General features: G+C 45.2%; 1 long non-coding RNA gene across 1 annotated transcript; it reads right to left on the minus strand.

Annotated features, from left to right (window-relative positions):
• Window positions 1-951: 951 nt before the first annotated feature.
• Window positions 952-23,811, minus strand: LOC106737910 (uncharacterized). Its single transcript, XR_002090843.2, has 7 exons — window positions 23,046-23,811; window positions 22,862-22,933; window positions 22,375-22,452; window positions 21,454-21,559; window positions 19,110-19,165; window positions 6,318-6,501; window positions 952-4,820 (listed from the first exon to the last, which is right to left on the minus strand). It is a non-coding gene; the product is annotated as an uncharacterized LOC106737910 (long non-coding RNA).
• Window positions 23,812-24,780: the final 969 nt, after the last annotated feature.

Raw genomic sequence — 24,780 nt, forward strand, 5'->3', positions numbered from 1 at the left:
ATCCTCCATAATGGCTCAACCCACACACCAGATCTGCCCACATGCCAACCCAATCATGCTAGACCTGGCTGCAGAGTGATCCTGCATACTGATCTGACCACATGCTGGCACAATCTGGTACACAGGTTTGCATTACCCAGCCTGTGGGGCTCCCCATGGTACTAGACATTTGTCAGTAGGAAGCAGCAATTAACATTGCCACTGCTCCACCACTGCTAAATTTCCAGACCTATGGGAAGCCTCACGGGCCAGATGACATGGCTCTGCAGGCCAAATCTGGCCTGTGGGCCAGAGGTTGAGAAACACTGATATAGGGTGTCTTTGGCCTAGGTCCAGGTACGTAGGCAGCTACTATAACTGGCAGAGTTAGGCCTGGTGCTGAAATAGTAACTGAGAATTTTCTTTTTTATATTTCAAATTCTCAAAATGTAATCACATATGGAATAAAAAGGTCCTTTTTAATTACCTAATTGTAGATAATGTTCACTTTGGCCCAAAGACTCAATATGAGAAATACCAAAACCAAAAGACTTAGTGTGTTTAATAAAAAGTTGAGATCTTTAATCAGGAGCACAAGCCACATCTCTTAAGTCTGGTTTCATTTTATTGACTAGATCATACTGCCTTCCTGCACCTAACATTTCATCAGAGACCAGGCCTTTTGGTGAATCCACAGAGACTCTTCCTACAGTGACTTATTCCCTTCCAAACCTTTGATTCCATATAGATGCAAGGAGTAGGGTGCAGAAGCAGGGAGCTTTTATCTCTCTCATCTTGGGAAATATGTCAAATAAGTTCTTGACTTTGGAACAACGAAAACTTAGGCTATCACCTTTCCACAAAAAATCCAGTCAGGTTTTATTGGACACCCACTGCATATTACAATGTGGTGTTTGGAAGCGTTTAATCAGTTATAAGTTGTCGTGGAAACACACGCAGCATACTTTTGGGTCAGGTCAGCAGAAGCTTTTATTCAAAAGAAACTACAGCTGTAGGGGGAGTTCCAAAGTGACATGGATTTCCCAAGCACTTGGAAGGGGTCCCCCCCCCAGAGCAAAATCAGGAGGCTTATATACTTTTTAACAGTTGCTTACAACTCACGTGATCATATAGTGAAATTAGCATGAAAAGCGGCTATAATATTACTTCATTATTTTTTTGCTGTAATCAGGATGGGAACTAATGGGGGAGGCGAGATTAGTTCACAAACCTCCTTGCACCTGGAAATTAACTTTGTATATACTTTTCTTTTGTTACCTTCAAGGCCACGGTGAGCAAAGCAGTTGCAGAGGAGTTACAAAGAACAAACACTTGCCCTTATCTGTTCTACTGTACAGAGCCAGCAATTCTACACAAAGCGGTTATGTCATCTTATAACTAAAATAATCAAAGTTTAAGGCATATATTTTTTCTGATTCCACAAAGTGAACATCCAGTTAGAGGTAAATAATACAGGGACGGTAACGGTCACACTAAATGGGAGTTTTGCCATTGTTTTCAATATAACTAGTGTTCAAAAGCTACATTTTCTTCTGTTTAAAATTAAATGCATACGTATACTTTACAGAATCAGGGTCTAAGTCTACAGGTTATAAAAACTACCAAGATAAGTCATCATAATTGCAAGAAAATGCCTTATTTGATTTATGAGCATTAACACAGAATGTTTTCCATTTAAGTCTCTTTCCCCATTAATGCTGCGTGTTTATTTGTACATTACCCCGTGGACAAAAAGCTGAATCAGCTTGCCTTCCCAGTTCTCATACTAGTAACAGGACTTTGTGTAGTGGCATCACAAGAGAATGCTTTAGAGAAAAAGGTTATGAGATATTTATACGGGTGCAGTGATAAAGATTTTCTTGACCAACCAATAGCCAATTATTAACCAGCCATATCGGCAGCCAACACCGATCTGATAACTGATTTACAGGAATGCAGCCAGACAGTGTGGAGAGCAGCTCTCTGCAGGTAAATCTGAGAAGGGGAGGGAAGGGACATGGTGGGGAGGGGCAGACGGAAGCCCCCACAGTGAGGGAGAGAGTGGGGCAGAGGCTGGGGATGCTGCCCAGCCAGAGTGGTGAATAGGACCTGGGGCTGGGGTGGGGAGTGGAACAGAGTAGCAGGTGGTTCATCCAGGGGATCAGCATCCTGGAACTTAAAATGGCAACGGCAGCACTTGAACTAAAGCTCATCAAATGGGCTTTAGTTCAAGCAGTACTGGTACCATTTTAAAGCGTGGGGACACTTTTAAGTCAAGCCAAGCAGGGCAAGAGCAGATGCAGGCAGCCCGCTGCAGGCTCAGGACTCTCCGCTCTGCTGCCTCTTCCCTTGGGAGCCTCACAGCAGCTATGCGTCCCCTGCCCTCCCAGCAACAGGAGGCACAACTCATTGCCCCACACTGCTGCCAGGTGAGCAGGGTGCATGCAGCCAGCGCAAAGCTCCTGAGGGAAAGGCAGCATGGTGGAGAGCCCAAGCCCACAGTGAGCAGCCCACATCTGTCCCATGCACAAATCTTGGGGGGCACATGCCCCCCATGCCTCCCTTCGGGTGTACATGCAGCAGCGGGGAGCCGCCCCCACCTCCCCACTCCGTCCCCTTGCGCTCCCTGGACAAGCTGCCCGCAGCTCTATCCTGCTCCCTGCCCCAGCCCTGGGTCCTGTTCACCACCCTGGCTGGGCAGTACCCCCACGTCCACTCCCTCCCTCACCATGGGGGCCTCAATCTGCCCTCCCACGCCCCTATTCCCCCGCCCCCCACATCCCTTCCCCTCTAAGACTTACCTGCAGGGAGCTGCTCTCCATGCTGCCTGGCTGCATTCCTGGCTGCATGCATGGGTGTGTGGCTGTGCGCATGTACGCAGCATCCAGGGGCCCCCACCAGAAGGCATTATCAGCTACACCAGCCAAAAACAGCCAATACCCAATAATGTTAATTTTCTTTTATCAGTGACAATCTGATATGCAACCGATATATCAGTGCACCTCTAGATATTTATTTCCCCACCCATCCAAAATAGGGAAATAGTTTCATTTGTATTTATTTACACAAAACCCTTCTTTTTACAACACCTAAATTTGAAACCTAAATCTAGTTGGTAATGTCCCTTTAAAATAATGAATCTCTATATAGTCAATAAGATTTCTGAACAATTAGGAAAACACATAGCAAGGCACACACATAGGAAGAATATTAACTATTTTCCCTTTAAGTTACTATTACCATGTAAATTATAAACCACCCAACCCTGCTGACGTCATTGCAAGGGGATGACAGCTGATGGGTAAAAGCCGTGCAATCTGCAGACCCGTATGTCTGGGTTTATGATGCACTGTCTGGCAGGGAATGAAGGGAAGCAGCAGTAAAAAAATCTTTAATGAAGCCACACTATACTAAAGGGTATTAAAAAAATATATTGTTATTAAAAAACATTGCTGCACTGCGATACTGAAACACTTGTGTCCATTCCTTTAAGTGCTGAGTAGAATCTGCAGATGCATCCTTATTTATTTAGGTATAAACTTCTGTGCATACATACATAGACCCTAGTATATGGAATTACACTTTGGAACTCTTTTGATTAAAATGGCAGGTTTTATCCTAACTATCCTTCACTTTGTAAAGACATCAGAGTCAGTAGATCTGTTGTGGCTTACTTAAAAAGATTAGTCAGTTCTTGAAGCTCCATCTAATTTCTTTCTTCTAGAAAGGAGTCCAACCCCCCTGCTCAGAACTGGAGATACCACTAGCTGCTGCAGAAAGACGACCAGCAGTTTTGCTTTGAAAAGCCTCAGCCCCAAAAGAAATAAAGCATTTTAGTCCTAAGGCACCAGTGATGCTTTTAAGATTGGATCATTTTTCAAATCACTAGGGAAACAAGGGAAAGGAAAGTAAACTGCAAGGCTGAGAAAGGGGGTGGGGAGCACAGACAGAAATACTGGGTAATCCAAACCACCATGAAAAGAGCTCCAAACTTCATTCGTCCCTGCTCTTAATTGCTTCCCTCTTCTTTAGGCAAGATGACCCCCTATTCCCAACTGCCATATGCTCCTAGGCCACCTGAAAACAAGGCCCCAAGATCATTCCAACACTCCAAAATGACGAACAGTTCCCTGCTTGCCAAACAGTCTCCTGCTGTGCAGCTACCAAAATCATCACATGCTTGAACAACTACCCCACAAAAATGTCCTTTCTAACCCTTTGAACATTTGGGATAGATTGGATTTATGTGGGGCCCTAACAAAAAATCTGTGTGGAACCTGATTATCAGTCTCTGCATTTTAGCTGCAAGAGGGGAGGAGGAAGCAGGTCACTAACTATACTAAGCAAGATCATTATACCGTGTGAACTACAGCAGACACAAAGAGCCACGTGAACAGGCAGAGAATCCACTTTCAAAATTCCTGATATTCATGTCAGCACTAACTGGAACAAACATTAAATACAGAACTCACGGTTTCTTTATTTTTTGATAGTCATGTTGTTATACTTCAACTCTCGCTCCTAAATCCAGAGTCCATAAAGGATCAACAGCCCGGCCCAACCCTCACTGCCCAAGAACTATATCCATTTACAAATAAATGCATCTCTGTCAGGGTGCACAGGAGCAGGATTCCTGAGAAACTAGAGGAAGGTGGAAGAGGCAGAAGAGAGAAGTAATGAGCTGTGACTATATATGCGCTTAATATGGTAGAGCTCCTCAGGGCAGTCTATGAAAAGGATCAGTGGCATGTTCTCTGTCATCACAACATCATCCTTAATCCATATACCAATTCCATAGAACCTCTCTGGAGCAGCCAGGTCATTCCCTGGGATGTAAAAGCCTGAGAGAGAGGGAAGAACAAAGTCCTCTGAGAAGTACAAGAGAAGAAGTAATTTCAGAGCATTGCCCCCTTTGCCATCCCACAGGGTGAGGAGAGCATAGCATGCGTTTGGTGAGGCTGGACTGGGTTGATCCAGAAGAGGTTTATCCAGGGAAGTTGCTTTTGTTTCCTCTGTTCATGGCAGATGGCACAGAAAGAGGAAAGAAGAGAGGCCCTTTTCCTCTACTTATGAATTGGTGTATGTGACTATAAAGCCTCACTATTCCAGGTAGCCTTTCTACTGTCAGTGCTGCCCTTATGAGGTGTGACTTGGATGGTGCTCCAGGTAGCAAGAGGAAAACACACAGGGAAGGAAGCTATTTTCAGAGACAGTTTCTATTTCATGACCCCAAACCCAGTGGTCAGAGACAGAAGGAAAGTTGCTTTTTAAGCAACACATTCATTTGTACCAAGAATTCACTCTCCATTTCTACATTCAATCTGTTGGTGCAGTTTAGGCCACTTAATGTTTTAGTAGTTGATCTGTAGGCCCAATCTACTACTTAGATACTGAAGCACCACAGATTGTACTCTCCACAAGCACTGAAGCAAAATTTTACCTAGCTATTTGCACAAACAACTTACTGATGCATTTTTAAGCAGTAAGTTGAAGGTCCACTTGCAGGCCCCCTGCCCCCTCACTCCCACACCCCTGAACAGCTCTGCCTAGAGTGTTGCATCTCCTGAATAGTCCTTGCTAGGACCACTCTCATCTACAGAACCTGCAACTAGGACAAGTGATTTGGTGATGTAGAGAACATGTTCCTTAAGCTTATCCATAAGATAAGAATGCTGTGCTGATATCACTTACCAACAGAACTAGGATGTGAACCCTCCTGGACCCTTTGTGCCACCATAAACCCTTTCCACCACCAAAGGATTTCAGTATAAAGAGTCTCAAATGACTAACCCAGTGATTCTCAACCTTTCTAGACTTGAGGGCCCCCTCGTTAGACTCATGACCACCTCTCCATAACTTCTGTGAATCAATCGGCACCTAATTTCAAAGATTTATAGTACTTATTACAGTGTAGAGAGCCCAGGCAGAGGGATCCTCCAGACAGGGAAGCCTAAGCCTGTGTTTATCTGCTTATCTCCTCATACTTCCTGCAACATCCTTCAAAGGATCTCCCTCACCCCATTTGAGAATCACTCTATTAACTCCATCTCCTAACCCTACCCTCACCCCTTGACATTTCTTGGGGTCTAAGCTGCAGAGGTGATTCTCTTCTAGCTGTGCTGCCACCTGCTTGGTGACACAGGCATTGCCTCCCCTTGGTTTATAGGGGAGGACACCTCCCTGTCACAGCTGTAACCACGTGACATCTGGATACTCATGTCTACTTGGAAACCAGGTCTCCTGAGAAATGCCAAGGCTTCAACAGACTGCCATTCCTGCAAGCAGAAAGCAGTCAGACCTAGGATGGGTAGAAATGCTGGAGCAAAGAGTTCAGATACCTTGAAGAAGTGGTTCTCAGTGATGCTTCTCCTTAGCACTGCCAGCTCTCTCAGCTTCTACCCAGTCAGGCTCAGAATGAGATTGTAGATGTTCTCCAAGTTCACACCTGGGGAACAGAGGTTCAGACAAGACTTCTGGGTCCCCAGGATTGCCTGGTACAGCTCTGCTTGGGGACCAGTGAACCTGAAAGCAGGGGAAAGCAAAGAGAGTCACTTCTCAGATGGGAACTCCTCACTTCTGGGGGCTCTTCTGAGTCAGACTTAAGCTCAGAGCTGTAGGCCTAACAAAGCAGCGTAACTGTTGCCCACCAATAGGCCAGGTCAGGCAGGATATTACTAAGGTCACCTCTTTCTATGTTGGGGGAGGAGAAGAGATCTTTATTGACATCAGGGCAGAGCAAAGCCAAAATCTGAAGGGAACTGAAGGGCAACTGGAGCCAAGCAACCATCCCAGGGACACATTGATGAGATGTTCATGACTTGAGGCAGGCAGGCCCTCACACAGAGACTGACCAAGCTCTCCTATACCTCCCGCACATGCCCAGAGTCAGTACACACAGAATAAAAAGCAATCCCTGTCTCTGCTGGTTAGCTTCACCCTGATAGCTGCAGTAATAAAACAAGTTAAAAAATAGCAACCACATTGATGTGTTAAAAGTACACAAAAACACACACATGCATACACTCCTCACAGCCCCAAAACTAGCACGTGGTGCATTTCTCACTCTAAGGATCCAACCTGCTTAAGGGGCAAAATGTGGGTGCAGCCATTCAAAGGACAGGAACATGCTGGTATCTAGCATATGGTAAAACCACTACTCCAAAAGCAGAAGGGTCAGGAGTTCCCTTCTCTTCTTCCCTTTCCCAGCATTTTGTTTACACGTTAATGTTTGGTGTGTGCAGAATCTCTTGCATACACCGGCAGCAGCATGTAAGAATACCACAACATCTTATGGTCAGAAGTGACTTCATTTCAGAGTATGCTGCTGTTGCTTTTGGCTCTTGTTGATGGCTCACTCCTGAAACCCCTCCATTTTCTGTCAGTGTTATCCAGCTAAGGAGCAAACCCAGCCCCGAGTATGTGAAATGATCAGAGTCTGCATGGCACTTTTACCTGTATGGACAGCAAATAGTATGCAGAAGGAACTGGCAATATTTAGATGTAGCCCAATGTGAGGAAGCCTTTCTTGATGTTCCTTGGGTACTTCTTACTGTTCTGCCTGCCCTTTTGGTAGATGGAAGAGTACGACTTGCCTGGCCTACCTGGACATTTGTCTAGGACAGTTAAAGGTGATGCTCAGGGTATGGGCTTAAGTGACAGGTGGGCCAGCACACTGGCCACAGGAGTCAAGAAAGGGGGGGATTTAGGTAAGGATAAGAGCTCTGTGTTAGGCACACTGACTTTGAACACACAGCTAAACATCCACAAAGAGATGCTAGAGGGACATTTTAGTTTGTACAGATTTTAAACAGGTCTGGAATCGAGAATATTCAGAGAAATTCAATTTTTTACCTGAAAATAGTAAGTCTGCATCTCACCTGCACACATCTGGAATGCTGTGGGGTTAGGTGGAATCACAAGAGTGAGAAACAGTACTGTATTGAAGACATTTTGATATCAAAAGTCATGTCTATACCACTGCCCTCCTGAACAGAGTAGGAGTTTTGAAGTGATGGGAGCCCAAGAAGGGTGGCTGTGCCTTAAGGAAATGATCCTTCGGGCACAAAGCGAGACGATCCCGATGTGAGGAAAAAGAGGGAAAGGGGCCAAGAGGCTTCCTTGGCTGACCAAAGAAATCCAGGGCAGCCTAAGGGCCAAAAGGGGAGCACACAAAAAGTGGAAACGGGGAGAGATCACCAAAGACGAATATACCTCCTCTGCTCGCACTTCTAGGGAGGCAGTTAGACAGGCCAAAGCTACCATGGAGCTGAGGATGGCATCCCAAGTAAAGGACAACAAGAAATTGTTTTTTAGACATATAGGGAGTAAAAGGAAGGCCCAGGGTGGAATAGGACCCTTGCTAAATGGGCAGAAGCAATTGGTGATGGACAGGGGGGACAAGGCTGAACTCCTCAACGAGTTCTTTGCCTCAGTGTTCCTAAGTGAGGGGCACGACAAGTCTCTCACTGGGGTTGTAGAGAGGCAGCAGCAGGGCGCCAGACTACCAAGCGTAGACCCTGAGATGGTGCAGAGTCACTTGGAAGAACTGGACGCCTTTAAGTTGGCAGGCCCGGATGAGCTCCATCCGAGGGTGCTGAAGGCACTGGCTGACATCATTGCACAGCCACTGGCGGGAATATTTGAACACTCGTGACGCGTGGGCCAAGTCCTGAAGGACTGGAAAAGGGCCAATGTGGTCCCCATTTTCAAGAAGGGGAGGAAGGAGGACCCGGGCAACTATAGGCCAGTCAGTCTCACCTCCATCCTTGGCAAAATCTTTGAAAAAATTATCAAGGCTCACATTTGCAAGAGTTCGGCAGGACAAATTATGCTGAGGGGAAACCAGCACGGGTTCGTAGCAGGCAGATCATGCCTGACTAATCTAGTCTCTTTTTATGACCAGGTTACAAAACATCTGGACGCAGGAGTAGGGGTTGACGTTGTTTACTTAGACTTCAGGAAGGCCTTCAATACGGTATCCCACACCATACTGGTGAACAAGTTAAGAGGCTGTGACTTTGATGACTACACAGTCCGGTGGGTGACAAATTGGCTAGAGGGTCGCACCCAGAGAGTCGTGGTGGATGGGTCGGTTTCGATCTGGAAGGGTGTGGGCAGTGGGGTCCCGCAGGGCTCGGTCCTTGAACTGATACTCTTTAATGTCTTCATCAGTGACTTGGACGAGGGAGTGAAATGTACTCTGTCCAAGTTTGTGGATGACACAAAGCTGTGGGGAGAAGTGGACACACCGGAGGGCAGGGAACAGCTGCAAGCAGACCTGGACAGGTTGGACATATGATTCATAGATTCATAGATGTTAGGATCGGAAGGGACCTCAATAGATCACCGAGTCCGACCCCCTGCATAAGCAGGAAAGAATGCTGGGTCTAGATGACCCCAGCTAGATGTTCATCTAACCTCCTCTTGAAGACCCCCAGGGTAGGGGAGAGCACCACCTCCCTTGGGAGCCCGTTCCAGACCTTGGCCACTCGAACTGTGAAGAAGTTCTTCCTAATGTCCAACCTAAATCTGCTCTCTGCTAACTTGTGGCCATTATTTCTTGTAACCCCCGGGGGCGCCTTGGTGAATAAATACTCACCAATTCCCTTCTGTGCCCCTGTGATGAACTTATAGGCGGCCACAAGGTCGCCTCTCAACCTTCTCTTGCGGAGGCTGAAAAGGTCCAGTTTCTCTAGTCTCTCCTCGTAGGGCTTGGACTGCAGGCCCTTAACCATATGAGTGGCCCTTCTCTGGACCCTCTCCAGGTTATCCGCATCCCTCTTGAATTGCGGCGCCCAGAATTGCACGCAGTACTCCAACTGCGGTCTGACCAGTGCCCGATAGAGGGGAAGTATCACCTCCTTGGACCTATTTGTCATGCATCTGCTGATGCACGATAAAGTGCCATTGGCTTTTTTGATGGCTTCGTCACACTGCCAACTCATGTTCATCTTGGAGTCCACTAGGACTCCAAGATCCCTTTCCACTTCCGTGCCACCCAGCAGGTCATTCCCTAGGCTGTAGGTATGCTGGACATTTTTCCTCCCTAGGTGCAGCACTTTGCATTTCTCCTTGTTGAACTGCATTCTGTTGTTTTCTACCCACTTGTCCAACCTGTCCAGATCTGCTTGCAGCTGTTCCTTGCCCTCCGGCGTGTCTACATCTCCCCATAGCTTTGTGTCATCTGCAAACTTGGACAGAGTACATTTGACTCCCTCGTCCAAGTCACTGATGAAGACATTAAAGAGTATCGGTTCAAGGACCGAACCCTGCGGGACCCCACTGCCCACACCCTTCCAGGTCGAAACCGACCCATCCACCACGACTCTCTGGGTGCAACCCTCCAGCCAATTCGCCACCCACCGGACTGTGTAGTCATCCAAGTCACAGCCTCTTAACTTGTTCACCAGTATGGGGTGGGATACCGTATCGAAGGCCTTCCTGAAGTCTAAGTATACGACATCCACCCCTCCTCCTGTGTCCAGGCGTTTTGTAACCTGGTCATAAAAAGAAACTAGACTGGTCAGGCAGAAAACAACAGAATGCAGTTCAACAAGAAGAAATGCAAAGTGCTGCACCTAGGGAGGAAAAATGTCCAGCACACCTACAGCCTAGGGAATGACCTGCTGGGTGGCACGGAAGTGGAAAGAGATCTTGGAGTCCTAGTGGACTCCAAGATGAACATGAGTCGGCAGTGTGACGAAGCCATCAGAAAAGCCAATGGCACTTTATCATGCATCAGCAGATGCATGATGAATAGATCCAAAGAGGTGATACTTCCCCTCTATTGGGCGCTGGTCAGACCGCATTTGGAGTACTGTGTACAATTCTGGACGCTGCACTTCAAGAGGGATGCGGATAAACTGGAGAGGGTCCAGAGAAGGGCCACTCGTATGGTTAAGGGCTTGCAGACCAAGCCCTACGAGGAGAGACTAGAGAACCTGGACCTTTTCAGCCTCCACAAGAAAAGGTTGAGAGGTGACCTTGTGGCTGCCTATAAGTTCATCACAGGGGCACAGAAGGGAACTGGTGAGGTTTTGTTCACCAAGGCGCCCCCGGGGGTTACAAGAAATAATGGCCACAAGCTAGCAGAGAGCAGATTTAGATTGGACATTAGGAAGAACTTCTTCACAGTTAGAGTGGCCAAAGTCTGGAATGGGCTCCCAAGGGAGGTGGTGCTCTCCCCTACCCTGAGGGTCTTCAAGAGGAGGTTGGATATGCATCTAGCTGGGGTCATCTAAACCCAGCACTCTTTCCTGCCTATGCAGGGGGTCGGACTCAATGATCTATTAAGGTCCCTTCCAACCCTAACATCTATGAATCTATGAACCTGGGACCATCACTGGGGAACAAGCCCAGCTCATTAACTCCCAGCTATGCATGTCCAGCCCTGGTAATCAGGCAGAGTAGGCACCTGAACACATGCTCTACTACTACTCCCAGGTGCTCTGTCTTACGAAAGTCTGAGATTGGCACTGGGATGTGCCCCTCTCAGCTGTCTGCTCTGCCTAATGGCTGGGCTTAGATGCATGAGTGGGATCAAAAGGGCAGGACACCATTCACACTGATGTTCTTAGGCTTAGCGGGGAGGTAGGTAAAGACACACCAAAAGACTCCTTGTCCTGCCATAGATCTGGTATGTTGCTTAGATTAAATCTTCCTGAGACTCAGACATGAAGAAGAATCCTAGAGCGAATGTGTAAAGAAGCCATGAAAAGCATCTATTTCAGCACAGAAATCACAATGGAAAATCTGCCACCAGCAGCTACAGCCTGTAAAAATCACAGAAGCTACTGAAGTAGTAGCACAAACTTGTTCGCATGCTAAATCAATACACTCCTACTAATTTTAGAAATCCCTGTAAATTCAGTCACACGAAGAGCAGCTGTTCTAGCCTGGTGTGTGGGAGATACAGAAGCACTGTTTACAGATATTCTAATCTCCACATCTCCTATATATTCTGGTCTGGAAGGCAAACAATCTCTCACAGCAGTACCATGGAGAGAGCACAGGGGAATGAAATTAGCAAAGAGAAATTGTTCTCAGCACTGCACATCCATCAAAAATAAAAAGGATCTTCTGATGCTAGCTGAAAAAATGCAAGGCTTACTCACTCCTTCACATGTCTCTTCCAAGACTTGTCTTCACTCCACCAAAAGAGTGTAAGAAAAGGTGACAAGGAGCACCTGGCTGAACAGGACTCTGGAGTACAGATTTCAGTCAATGAGACAAAGTTTGGAAAGCAATAGCTTCCTTTTTTGGGTTCCTCCTAAGGGATGGTAATTGATAAGAAGGGAAGTGTTTTAATTAATTCCAAAAAGGACATTAAGGCCTCTTCTAACATCAGGTGCTCACAGAAGCATCCTTTAAAACATTAGAAACATTTTTTTAGATAAGATGGAAACAGGCAGTGATTTTTTTTGGGGGGGGGGGAGGGGGGAAGGAAAGAGGGAACAATTCTTAAAGATGCCAAACCTTGCTGAAACACAAGAAAAAAGGTCATTCATGCCAGAACTAGGCAGATTCAACAGCTACCTCCTCGGCTTCCCTTCCATGGCAACAAGAGTGAGATTTATGGATTGACAGTCTCAAACAGATGGAATTTAGAATGGCAAAGAAGGATGGGTGAATGGACCAGTCTATAGGTGAGGCCATCATGCCTACATGGGGGCAACATAAGTGTACCCCCTAAAAAGCAATTTAAGGATTCCCAATTAAAAGATATCTTGATAGTCTCCTAATAATGACAGAAGCAGGCACTTCATCTCCCCTGTATTTTCTCCACTCTGAAGAGCCACCATCACCAAAGCTGGCATCTTGTATCTGTGATCATCTTCACTACTCTCTTCTGGGCCTGAGGTACTGCCCTCAACTGTTCTGAAATAGACTTGTGGGTGCACCCAGTCATGGGAAGCCAAGACTCTTGGACCCATGATGTACCTCCAGTCCAATTCAGCAAAATCCTTCTACTGTCACTGAAGTAGCAATTGGTACCTGCCACAGAAAATGTTGTCAGGAAAGTCAAGGATCCACATGTGGAGGAACTGCTTTGTCTCCTCTTCTACAAACAGGCTGCTAACAGTGCAGTCAGTTCTGTAGAAACTCTGGGTCAGATTCTGTGTTGATTTACTCTGTATATAATCCCAGTGGACTCCACAGCCTGGCAGCCAGCATAAAACTGTAAACTACCCTGACCAATCTCAGAGTGAATGGGAGGGAGCAATTCTGGTGCGCTAGGCAGAATTTCATGAAGTTAAATTTTGAATAATTCTGGTATACCTTGTTATCAATATATCAAGATTGTAAATGACTCCAGATTGTAGATAATGGACTGGATGTCCCCCTACACCGACTGCTAGTTTGGAATCCAGTAAGTGGACCCTCTCACCTGTTGTGTTGGAACAGCAAACTAAATACTGTGCTGAAGAATTTGCTGAGGGAACTCAAGCCTGTAGTTCAAAAGTCTTGGAAATCTCTCACCATGACAAACACCGTGACCTTTTATTCCAAAGAATTAGGTATCTGGGAATATTCAGGGGGACAAGCTGGAACTGGAATCCTCAGGTCAGCTCACAGAGGCCGTAAACTCAAGGGATGTGGTTGTCATGGGTGACCTAAACTACCCAGACATCTGCTGGGAGAAGCAGTCAGCCAGATCTGACTGCTCACGTAGGTTCCTAGCCAGGATACAGGACCTCTGCCTAACCCAGGAGGTGCACAGTCCCACCAGGGGAAATGCCTTGCTGGACTTGGTCCTTGCCACAGGCGACAACCTGGTGAGGGGTCTGTGGGTACTCGACCACCTGGGTGACAGTGATCATCACCTGCTGGAATTTACTATCCAGCACAGGGTGGTGAAAGCAAGCAGCAAGGCAGAGGTCCTCTACTTCAGGAGGGCTGATTTCTGTAAGCTAAGGAGGTTAGTAGGAGAGGCATTGGGGTCTTGGAGCTTCAATGAAATGGGAGTCCAAGACGGGTGGTTGTTCCTCAAGGAGAATATCCTCCAAGCTCAAAGGGAGTTGGTCCCAATGCGCAGCAAGGGGAGCAGGAGTGCTAAGAAGCCCCCATGGCTCAGCAAAGGCATCCAGGGATGCCTGAGGGCAAAAAAGGAGGTGAACAAACAGTGGAAGCAAGGGGGTATGACCAAGGAGGATTACACCTCCATTGCTCAGGACTGCAGGGAGGCAGTTAGGAAGGCCAAGGCAGAGATGGAGCTAGGGATAGCGACCAGAATTAAGGATAATAAAAAGTCCCTTTTCAAAGACATAGGAAGTAAGAAGGCACCAGGTAATGTAGGGCCCCTACAGGATAGGCTTGGCAATCTGGCGATTGCGGCAAATGAAAAAGCTGACCTCTTTAACAAATTCTTTGCCTTCATATTCCTGAACAGGGACCGGGACATCTCCCCCACTAGAATTGCAGATGGACCCAGGGGAGGCACTGCCATGCTTAGGGTCAGGGATGACCTAGTTAGGGAACTTTTGGAGGGGCTGGACATATTTAAATCAGTAGGTCCAGATGCTCTTCACCCGAGGGTGCTGAGGGAACTGGAGGGGGTCATAGCAGGGCCCTGGCATGGCTCTATGAGCGGGGCTCCGGCCACGCACCAGAGTATTGGAAAAGGGCCAGTGTGGTCCCCATTTACAAGAAGGGGAGAAAGGATGACCCTGGCAACTATAGGCCAGTCAGTCTTACCTTGGTCCTTGGGAAGACCTTGGAGAAAATTATCAAGGAGAACATCTGCAAGGGCCCAGCAGGGAAGGTAATTCTCAGGGGCAACCAACATGGGTTCATTGAGGGCCGGTTCTGCCTGACTAACTTGGTTTCTTTTTATGATCAGTTCACAAAGTCCCTGGATGAGGGTGTTGGGGTGGATGTCGTCTTCCTGGACTTTAAGAAGGCCTTTGACATGGTTTCTCACCACATTCTCTTAAAAACCTAGGTGACAGCAGCATCGATGCCTACACAGTCAGATGGGTGGCAAATTGGCTAGATGGTTGCACCCGGAGAGTGGTGGTGGACAGGTTGTTTTCGACCTGGAGGGATGTGGGCAGTGGAGTCCCCCAGGGCTTGGACTTGGGGCCTGTACTGTTCAACATCTTTATCAGCGATCTGGATGTGGGTGTGGAAAGCACGGTGTCCAAATTCACTGATGACACCAAGTTGTGGGGTGAGATGGGTACGCTGGAGGGGAGGGACAGAATCCAGCTAGATCTAGACAGGTTACAGAGGTGGGTGGATGAGAATAGGATGGAATTCAAGTGCAAGGTGCTGCATCTAGGGAGAAGGAACCAGCAACACACCTATATGCTGGGGAACACCCTTCTTGTCAACGGTGGCAGAAATGGATCTTGGAGTCATTGTTGACTCCAGGATGAACATGAGCTGCCAATGCGAGGAAGTGGTCAGTAAGGCTAACTGCACCTTGTCATGCATCTACAGATGCATCACAAGCAGGTCCAGGGAGGTGATCCTTCCCCTCTATGCGGCGTTGGTCAGACTGCAGTTGGAGTACTGCGTCCAGTTCTGGGTGCTGCACTTCAAGAGGGATGTGGCTAGCATTGAGAGGGTCCAGAGGAGGGCCACTCGCATGGTCAAGGGGCAGCAAGGCAGGCCCTACGAAGAGTTGCTAAAGGGCCCGAATCTGTTCAGTCTCCACAAGAGAAGGCTGAGAGGGGATCTGGTGGCCATTTACAAACTCACGGGGGGGACCAGCGGGAATTGGGGGAGGCTCTGTTCCCCTGGGCACCACCTGGGGTTACTAGGAATAATGGCCACAAATTGTTAGAGAGAAGGTTCAGGCTGGACATCAGGAGACATTACTTTACAGTTAGGGCTGCCAGGCTCTGGAATGGACTCCCAATTGAGGTGGTGCTCTCTCCTACCTTGGGGGTTTTCAAGAGGAGGCTGGACAGATATTTGGCTGGGGTGATATGACCCTGGCACCCATTCCTGCCTGGGTCAGGGGGTCAGACCTGATGATGTGTTTAGTTCCCTTCTGACCCTAAGTACTATGATACTATCATACTATGATTCTCAGGGGTGACCTGGTGGCTGCTTATAAGTACGTAAGGGGTGTGCATCAGGATCTGGGGGAACATCTGTTCACCAAAGCGCCCCAAGAGATAACAAGGACCAACGATCATAAACTTCTCCATGACTGGGAATGGGCTCCCAAGGGAGGTGGTGCTCTCCCCTACCCTGGGGGTCTTCAAGAGGAGGTTGGATATGCATCTAGCTGGGGTCATCTAAACCCAGCACTCTTTCCTGCCTATGCAGGGGGTTGGACTCGATGATCTATTGAGGTCCCTTCCGACCCTAACATCTATGAATCTATGACTGGACATAAGGAAAAACTTCTTTACTGTCTGAGCCCCCAAGGCCTGGAATAGACTCCCTCCAGAAGTGGTGCAGGCACCTAACTCTGGATTCATTCAAGAAATGTTTGGATGCTTATCTTGCTGGAATCCTTTGACCCTGACTTCCTGCCCCTGGGACAGGGGGCTAGACTTGATGATCTTCAAGGTCCCTTCCAGCCCTAATGTCTATGAAATCTTTGAAATTAATAAAGCTACCCTATAAAACTACTACAGAATCTTAAGAAGACGATAAAGCCATCTGAAGTGATGAGCTTTCATTTGTTGGGAAACATAAAAAGTCTTCTCTCTACACTCAAGAGTTTCTCGACGTGGAGTTAAGTGAGACAGGCATTTGGCAAAGACAGGACTGAGTCTCTTGATTATCTCTACTGGGAAGCTCTGAAATGCAAATATGAATTCACTGCATCTCTTTTCCCCTATTGCTACTTCCCTTCCCTCACCACAACCACATTACATTTCTCACTCACTTTGCTAACTAGTTCTCTAACGTAAGTGGGAAAGGCCCACCCAGGAATGCTCTTTGCTGTCCTGCAGGAGGACAGAATTGGACAGAATTAGAAAAGTGCATTATAGAGACTCAGCATAGTAGGCCTCACTGGAGTATGGATTAATACAGCCATTAATCAGTCCATACACAAATTGCACAGAGGTCAAGATAACAGCATTAACCAAAGGTGGCTTAAGAACAGAACCAGACTTACCAAATATGGCTTGCATAAAAGTGCTGGAAAAGTACCCTGTTAGTCTTAGAGATGCCTCCAAGACCAACAGATAGAGAGTAAATTAATAAGAGAAGAAATCAGATCAGAGTGACCTGGCAAACAGGTGTCCCTATTTGATGGGAAGGCTGCACTCACTGGTGAGAAGTAGGATGTGGATGCTGTCACTTACCAATGTTTTAGTAATTGGCAGATGCTGTAAACATTAAACTGTTTTGAGCGGTGTATAAAAAGGAGCTTGGGAACCCCTAATAATTTGTACTGGACTTAGGGGCACATCCATTGCATATTATGTCTGTACCATGCCTTCAAATAACCTGGCTAGCATCATGTACAGGCTGTTATGGATCCTAGTGGCCATGGATGGATCCAGAATCATGGAAAGAGGGGTGCAGCCACAACCCCATTTTGACTGCATGCTGCCTGCACTGTCAAGAGAGCTCACTGCGCATGTGGGAGACACCTGAAGGGGGTGTGGCCACACCCCAACTCAACATGATCCTGGATGTCAGTGAACTCAATGAGCTCCAAGCTCACCAACTAGTCAATGTGCGGTCTGACCAGAGTCCCTGCTTTTGCATGGTTCCTGAGTCCAGGGGGTAAGTGCTGCTGACATTCACCCTCTCCCCTCCCTACACCCCTCCATGAATTCAGCAGCAGGAGAAAAGAGGGCATGAGCAGTGGTAGTACTCAGCCCATGCTTTCATACAGCTCCAGGTCCCAGGGTTGATCAATGCCACTGTTTGTCCCCTCTTCTCCCTTGCTGATTAATAAAGGTGGAAGGGAAGGGAGGAAGGGTGAACAGTGGCAGCATTCACCCCCTGGGTTCTGGAGCTGCATGAAAGCAGGAGCTCCGGCTAGGCACCATGCTGACTAGATGGTGACCTCAGAGCTCATGGCATATGCAGTAGACAGCCAAAGTAAGGTGTGACCATGCTGCCACACCCACGTGGATCTGTCCCTCCTACTGTTTAGGCTTGTCTGTGGACAGTAAACCTGGCCAAGTTTTTTACCATTAAGAACCGAAGAGTGCAAGCATTTCTTTAAAAGCATCCCCTTAGATTCACAGCAAGCCTCTCCGAAGCTTCAGCCTCCTGCACATTGCTCTGTTGAGGCAAAGGCACTGAAAAAGCACCTTCTCAGAAAGGTGCCTAACCCAGCAAAGTATTAGACTTTTTCACCCCTGTACAAGTCTGAGAGTTTACTATAGATACCAGTTAAGGGAGCAACTTTTTTAGCTCCAGGTGTATAAAGGTGATGGTTTTAACTTGGAAGATCACAGGTTCAAGTCTTCTGGTGGCTTGAAGTGTACTCTGGTGAGACCAAGATAATTCAAAGGAGCAGGCTGTGTGTCTGAATTGGGAAATACCATAGCCAAGTAGTGCTCAAACTTTTTGTCCCACAGGCCAGATGTGCACTGCCTGGTCTATCTGTGGGCCAGATCAGGGCAGTGAAGCCAATTTAGCATGTGGGGTGGGCACAGCATAGCCTGATCCAGCTGCACAGAAGGGGGCAGGGAGCAGCCCGGCCTCTATCCAGACACATGGAGTGGAAAGGGCATAGCCCACCCCAACCCAGGCCCACAGAGAGGGCGTGATCAATTCCTGATCCAGCCACATGGGGGGTAGGAGGCATGGCCCAGAATCAATCAAGCTGCACAGGAAGGCAGGAAGGGGGTTGGGGTGGAGGGAGCAGGTGTAGTTTGGCCACAATCTGGCTGTGCAAAGCTTGGGACTTTAGCACTGCTTCCCTGTTACCAAACTTCCTCACCCCTAGGGAGCCCTGTGGGCTGGATGCCTTGGTTCCATGGGCCATATGTGGCTTGCAGGCCAGTGGTTGAGCACCTCTACTATAAGAAGTCCAGACGCACCAGAAGAGTTGCAAGGAAACAGCTTGTGCACTAGTGTTACGATAACATGACACCTCTATAAGCCCTGGGTTGCTGTCAGACCTCATTCACTCCCTGGAAGAATAAACAATATCCAGGCCTCTTAACTTCCCAGTACAACTCATATCTTGGCAAGGTACTTACTTCAGTATACAGAAATCCTTCATCCACCGGAGATTTGCTGGAAAACCCTATGAAGCCTGTCAGACAATAAATTGACATTTGATTAGCCAGGGACCTGAAACAGAGGGAAAACTCTCTTTTCAACTCTACTTTCCTTGAGCAAAACATTCAAGATACTGAAGGATATAAAGTAATAAAAACTAGCTACTCTCTCTCTCATCCTTGTCCATGTGACAGGGGAAGATGAGGAAACATTAAACAAAATTTAAGGTTAATGTGAAATGTGAATGAATACAAATATGAAACATTTTTATATAGCACCTATCTGATCAGTGATCAGGACTCAGTTTTATAAAAGACTGGATAATTTTCGGACAATTAACAACAAAAGGTTTGTTGTTTAAGCTGAAACAATGATGAAGCGACCAAACGGCAGGCTTTAGCATACAAGCAGCTGAAATCAGAATAATAATAAAGCATCACATTTTTTCCCTTTTGTACTCTTATTAGTCTATGTATTTACTCTTCTTCAACTTTCTCTCTCTCTTGCACCAGGAACTGTAAAGATGAAATATTCTGCTTGGTTTTTTTTTTCTTTTCAAACTTATCTCCATCTCAGTTAAGGCCTAGATTGTAAATTTTGTGTTGTACCAAGAGCATTTTTATCTTCATACAAACATGCAGCATTTCACCTTATTTGCATAAAGAACCGATGTGCAGCATGGCTCATTTTGCATCTCCTTTGCTTGTTTCTTTGCTGTGAGCCCAAAATGTCTGAAACTCCCATGTATACAGGCTTATCAGGTAGTGATGATAAAGGGAGTTGTTCTTTGCAATCTTGTAAGGCTTTTTAGAAAAGAAGACTCCACTCTATATAGATACACTACAGCTACAGTGAAATCCAGCCAGAGGATATAAATTTTAGATGTCCTAATCCCCAACAAACACAAATGAATTGTATTTGAAGTTTTGAATAAGGTTTCTACTTTTTAATGCCTCTTGGTTAGCAGAAGAAGATTAGGTATCATTTTACTTTGTGGGAGTACTACACCTCACTTTTGTGGCATTACATTTTGGGGACTTCCTGCCCCTGCAGTCACACTCAAGTTAGCATTATTGTTCCTGAGGGGCCACCAGTCTTGTTCATCGCAGTTGTTTGAGCCACCTGGAAAATGAAGAGTAAAATGGCTCTTCAGATAAAGATTACATCATTTAACCTCCTCATAGTTTAAAATGGCTGGCCTCCTGACAATAAACAAGCTGTTTAAATGTCCTGCTTTCAGCTGAACACTGGTTTAATAGACTCATTTTAAAAAGATTTGTAGTGATCTTGATGTTCTGGATGAGTGAATTTTAATTAAAACTTTCATGAGCTTGCTATATAATCTACAAGAAAGTTTGCAGAGAATTTTCAGAGTACATTTGGGACTTGTATACAACTTGGAGCAGTTTGTTTGTGGTAATTTAACTTAAACTGTTTTAAAATCCATTTGTTAAACTGCTGTGGAACTCTATATACTCATATTTAGGTTGAAGATTTGGCTTTATACTGGGTTTATATCAAATTGAAAAAAAATTGAATAACTTTTGCATTGATTTTATTGCATGGTTTTAAAAATCACACTTTTAGTAAACTGGTGCACGTTTTGGCATAGAGACAGCCTTGGAATTAGACAATATTATATGGCCTGTAAAAAGAGGGTAATATATCTCAAAGTCAGCAAGTGCCATCTTTAATGCAGGAGAGAGAGAGGTTGAAACAACTTTCCTCTGACTGGACCAAATTGTTGATTTTTAGCATTAGACTTAGGAAGCAAATACTTAAATTCAGTCATCCTCCTATACTTCATTTCCCCTGATCACACCGATCTCACCACATGGTGTTGTGTTAGTTTAAAATCATATCTATCTTCCACCTTCCAGGTGGGAAATTTCAAATACTGATTTGCAGATTTTTCTTATCAGGGTATTGTTTAAAAGATTTGGGGAGGTAGCACTATATTTTCAGTCAGCTAAATAAAAGTATGAAAACCTTCTTTGTGCTAGGCTGCTAGGAGCCTGTTCAGCAGATAAAGATTTTCTCAGTGTATTTAATCTAATCTGTGCATTTTAATCCTAACTGCCATTTTGAACGTTCTCTTTGAATAAGGACCTGCCTTAGACTGATTATGGAATAAAACTGAGATGATGACAATGGGAGTTATAATGCTATATTCAAATTGCAAGAGATACGGAGTGAGCAGCTGAAAAGTTTCCCCGGGGTGGAACATTTCATTCTCTGAATGTCAGTGATTGCTGTTCGAAAAGCAACAACAGAACAGCCAGAGCATTTTTGTTTTCTTTCCACTTCATTGCTATCACGCACAAAAATCTCCAATGGAAACAGGCCAGGGTCAAAATCTTGAAGCTTTTCTGGGATCAGACTCAACTGCAAATGTAATCAGTAAGATCCACTTATTCCAACTCGCAGGCTGTAAAATAAGCAAATAAAGTGCTCTTTATTATAACAGAGTATTTTAATTAATTGAAGAATTGTGACTTTTGTTGTTAGTGTCTAAGGATTTGCCATAGAAAAGCCTGCTTTGTGTAGAAAGGACATTTCTTCATAGGCCTAGAATTCTTCCCTAATCTGATGTTGCCTCCCCATGCATAAAGAAGTTATATGGTTTGCGTTCCTGGCAAAACCAACTACTACATCAGCAATCACATCAAGGACATTACTTTGGGTAAATATATGGGTACAAAAAGGCTGGGAGCTCCTTTACATTTCATTTTAATGTATTATTAGTATTTAAAATATTTTTTTAAATACTGAGTAGTCAAAGTTATTTGCATGCAAACAGAGTTTATATGAAAGCAAACATCTTGACATTACAGTTATAATGGCCTTGGGATAAGATTAGAAAGAAATCTGCACGCTTCCCTAAGCTTGGCAGTACTTGGAGCTGGTGTTTTTATGACAGAGGCTGGAGGATGCGTGGCTTGGTAGTATATAGTACAGAAACACGTCTTTGGGGCAGGCGGTTGCCTGCGCTAGTTACTTCAGAACAGTCACAGGGCTGTGTCACTAGGAATGATCCAACAAGTGGTTTGTCATTTATCCTACTTCAAAATCTCTGTTACTGATTCAGATGCAATTACACCTTGGGGACTAGGGTCTTATTTTCATCTCAAAAAAGTATACTGCTAAAACTCATGGGTGTAATTATCAAATCCAGCTTACTTTATATTGGTAAATTTGTAACAATTTTAAGTTATACTGATTTTTCTTTAAAGAAATGCGTACCTTTGAAGGAGGAGCTGAGAATAAGGAATCATAATCAACCTTGTTTCAAATCTTTGTAGTCCATAAGATCTTACTTCTCTAGATTAATTGACAGTTTGAGGGGGGGGAAAGAAAAGAAAAAGAACATCATATTTACAATATGTTCTAATTGCAAGACTTCTATTTTCATACAATATGTTGTCAATTAACACAATCCCCTTGGGAAGCACTAACATGTTTAATAAACACAGTACTGGAAACTACTATTCCTAGGTATTGCTAACAAATAAACATTTCACAAAAGAGATGAAGTGTTTTGTGACTACAGTTATCACTGGCTCAAAAGGCATTCCTGCCAGCATGGATGCATTGCACAGAGACAGCAGACTGAATGGCTCAACCTGACCAGAACAGGACAAAGCTCAGCACAAACCACCCAAAACTCTGACCAGTTTGAGAAGAAATGGGAAACCACAATCAACTAGTCAAAAATAAATAACAGACTTACCCCTGTTGTATGGTTCTGTATCGCTGAGATGTCACTGCACTTTTATATTGACATCTTCCCTTAGCTTTAGTACTAAAAAGGGGGAGAAACATACGCATGGTTTATCATATTTGCAACAAAAAGGAGTTTGTAGAAAACCATCATCTAAGGTACACAGACATGAGTAAATAAGCAAATCACTTACATTCAGCTCTATATAGAGTGCTGCACTTCCAGAAACAGCCTGCAACCCTCTGAACTCAGTTTGTAACTCTTGGAATGGCTGCTCAGCACAGTCTCCTCCTGGCCCCTCCCCAGCCTTGCATTAGGCACCGTCCACAAAGTTCAGTGAAAATCCAACTGAGGGACCCTTTGAAAAGTTTCTTTATCGTACCTTGAGCCTTCATACAACACTTTCATGGTAGTCAACTGAATATTTATCTCACAAAATGAAATACTGAACACATTTTCAAAATAAAAATAATGGATGCATTGTGCAATAAATCAGGTTATACAGAAGAAGGAATGTATTGGAATGAAAGCATCCTTCATCCCCATATATTTCCTTAATACACTTCAGCAAGCAAGACAAGATTTTGAAGAGTTGTAAAATTTGTAGTTTGTGTTTTAAAGTAAGAAGGAACAACACAGGGACATTGGGGATTTCAGGGATCTGTAATTTTTTTTGCTGGATTTTGGAGTTTAATTGCTAGATTCCAGAAAAATCTAGCCATTTTCAAAGAGAGGTAGTAAAAGGTGGTCTCTGGTGAAGTGGTTATTCTTGGTTCTCAGATTCAGCCTGACGTTGATCATCAGTTCATATCCTCAACCAATTCTGCAGCTTGCAGTTATCTCCTTCCCCTACTGCCACGTGTTACATTTGTCTGATGGCTAGATATTTATTTGCAAGTTTAACCTATTTTTAAATGCATATTGTTTGTGTAAGAGCTGAAGAAAAAAAGGAGACAAAACTGCTTACCGAGAAGCCTTTGACCCTTTGCAAAACTACTTGGATGAAGTTGCTTAACCAAACCTTGCAGCCATCTTTTCTGCTGAGGAATTGCACATCACACGTAAGTATCTCTGTTGCCAGTTCCCCCATCCCCTTTCTTTCAGATCATTATCTCTCCTCTATAACTTGCATGGAAGCTTCACAGAAGACAGCCCTCCAGTGTGCAGCTCTAGTAATCTAGCTTTTATATTATCCACATCAAAGTGGCATGACAAAATCACTGTGTGAGTCAGGCATACAGGAAGAACAACACTGAAGTAGATGCCAAACCTCTGTGTCTTCAAAGAATCCAGAATGCATCGGTGGCAGCGGCAGCAGCCTGCTGAAGGAAGAAACACAGGGCCTCCCACTTACTGATAAAAAAAGAAAATCATGGTTCCAAGTTGGACAATCTGCCTCATCATTTGGAGAGATGTCTGCAGAAGAAATTGCTCTGTGAAAAAGCAGCTGTATGATCAAAAGTCATTGAGCTTCAGGGGTTATCGTGTGATAGCTTTATTGACAGCTATCTGTAAGAGGCAGATCAATCATCTTTTCTTACAAAGTTATGCAGGTCAGCTTCCCTGGCCCCCATTCTAGATATCTCCATTTGTGTGTGTTACTGCTGCTTGGTTTAGTTCTGTCACAGGCTTCGGTCAGGAACGTTTTATTTGCCCTTTTTTAAATGAAAAAAAATGCAACAGTAACCACTAGAGGAGATGGATATGTAGCCTGAGTCCTGATGTAACAGACATCACTGGACACTGGAAAAATTCAGCACATCACACCTTTATATGGAGGTGCCAGTGATGGCTCCATAGAAAAAGCTGAATTCTGAGTTCTTATAAATCACGTATTCAACATTGTTGTACATGAGGAATCGTGTGCCCTTTTCACACAAATGTAGCATTTATTCCTTGCATAACAAAATATGCACACATTTTTAACA

This window comes from Alligator mississippiensis, chromosome 4 (genome assembly GCF_030867095.1).
Source record: "Alligator mississippiensis isolate rAllMis1 chromosome 4, rAllMis1, whole genome shotgun sequence".
Taxonomy (NCBI): Eukaryota; Metazoa; Chordata; order Crocodylia; family Alligatoridae; genus Alligator; species Alligator mississippiensis.